Raw genomic sequence first — 2,500 nt, 5'->3', positions numbered from 1 at the left:
TTGTCGCATGCAGCAAAATCGCACCATGTCATGGGCCCTAAGATGTTCATTACATTTCTGTGGTAATCAGCCGCGCGGGAAAGAAAGCTAATTGAAGTCAAAAGGAAGGTTTAAATACGAAACCTTCTTGGCTGTTTGAAGTAGTTGCTTGCAATATTCAAACAGTTGTACACGTTTATGTAACAGAAACGAACTCTAAACCTTGCTAGAAAATGTTTTATCGAAATTTCGAATTTAGCGGGCGGTACAGTGGCTCGCTGTGTAGAATACGCGCCGTTAATAAGCCAATCACAGTGCGCGTACTATCTGAGAGATATAACAGCACTCATGGGCTCATGATAAATACACGGTGCATGTTATTCACCGGCCTCGGGGTTCGGATAGGAAAAAACCGTGCACGAGAGGTCGAGTATTGGCGCAAGGCAGCAGGCCGAGGTCGCACTGGAGACCCTATATGGACCGACCAAATGTGGTGAATAACCTGTTTATTATTTTTTACTGAAACGGTGTGCTGGCTGGGAACCATTGCTAAGGCTGGCTTGCGATGCTGATTGTCAAAAGAGAAATATCAGGCAATGCCGCAATGATCGGTTGATTCTATTCTCAATATTTATGAAATGGTAAAGCAACACTGTTTACTTGTGAAAACATTTAAAAGGATTCAAAAAAATGTATTTGTGGTCCAAAAGATTTTAATGTAGCCATGTAACCTTGCGGCGGTCATCACACAAGCTCGCGCAACCAAGGCTACGATTCCCACCGGGTTGGCGGGGAAGATAGAAAAATTCCTTCCGCTCGCAGAGCCAATCAAATTGTAGGATTCGAAGAATTCCGCCCGCTCGTGCATTGGGAAAAAGATTATCTTCAAGTATTCAGATTTGCGTAAACAAGTGAGTTGAATTTGTCACGCACTCTTGTGCTTCGTTTTATACCGTTGATCTACCGTACTGTTCACGGATCAACGAAGACGTACAACGTACCATGAACGTTACTGTCACTTGAAAATGTGACCTCGCGTTCCTGTAATCTCTTTGCGAGTATTACAAGTCATTAAGCTCGCAAAATGTGTACCAAATACTCAGCAAATAAATTGGTTTGAGCGCTGTAAAGATTTGGATAGGAAAATGAAAAATTGTCGTCGAGTCCTCACGTCTTCCACACAACCCCAAATTTCATATATCGTGTATAGTAGTTAGAAAGAGGCTGAGAACAACAGAATTTTTTTCAAAATTAAGAATCGCACTTGCAGTCCCTGATACACTGTTGTTTTAATTGGTAAATATAACAATTTGTGGTGACGTCTTCCTTGCCTGTTTAAGCTCATTCATGATGGTGGATACGGTAATTTGTCATCCGTTGAAGGACTAATTAAAAGGGCGATTTAGTCGTGTCCAGTAGGGTATCCGCTCAAAGGTTTCATGTTTACTGTCTCTTCATTATAAGATTCACAAATAATTCTTTGGATATTTTGAGTCACTTCATTTAATTATCATATCAAGGATTAAATACAATAATGAGATTAACCATGATACTAAAAAAATTATTAATGGTAAGAACTAAGAAATATTTTCAACAAAAACGTGCATACACATGTACAATAGAGGATTTGCACGGCAGCCATGTTGCATGGCAGGAACAATGGATTCTTTTCCCTATGGGAACAAATGTTCTTTCTAATGCAAAACATTTTCATTGTTCCTGCCATGTAACATGGCTGCCGTGAAAACCTCTATAGGGCGTTTTCACATGACCTTGCGGCAGACATGTTGGCGATGGAAAAGGCGGCCTTATTGGTGGAGGTTAGGGATGCTACAACCCAAACCTTTACTAATGCTAAAATTAGGCCTAAAAACAATGTTTAAGCCTATGCTTAATAACAACAACCTGCAACCTGCACTTTAAACCCACGGCCATATTGGTGGTCCAAACTCATTTGCGGGGGCTTGAATTCTATTTGTACGCAAATAGTTTATTTTGTTTCATTAAATTAGCCTATACAAAAGTCACTTGTTTGAAAATACTCCATTGGTTCGTATGTGTTAGTATTATAAAAACACGAGTCACAATCTCTTCCTTTTCTTCCTGTCATGATGCAAAATCTTTCATATGTATGGTCTACAGAAAGGAAATCTGTTTCGGTCCATTAATAGAGCATTTTTTTCTCAAATGGTGTTCATGTATATTGCTGATAATGTAAGACAGACATTGTCGGTCATTCATTGCTGGTTTGTTCTTTCAAAGCTTTTTGGTTCTGTTATGATTATCCCTGCTCGAAATTTGTCCATTGCGATTCTGGTTTTTGTTTGAGAGACTGTGAATAAGGTAAATGTTCCGCAACCACGCACAAATTACTACAAAACAGCTTTAGCTATAGTGGCGCAGTTTTGTGGAACAGTTTGCCATTAGAACTAAGGAAAGCAGAGTCCCTCAATCAATTCAAACGACTGATTAAAGAGGTTATCTAAATTAAGCCATTATTCTAAACAAAGCATTCATGGAA

This window comes from Montipora foliosa, chromosome 13 (assembly GCF_036669935.1).
Source record: "Montipora foliosa isolate CH-2021 chromosome 13, ASM3666993v2, whole genome shotgun sequence".
Classification (NCBI taxonomy): domain Eukaryota; kingdom Metazoa; phylum Cnidaria; class Anthozoa; order Scleractinia; family Acroporidae; genus Montipora; species Montipora foliosa.
This window is presented reverse-complemented; position numbering follows the sequence as displayed.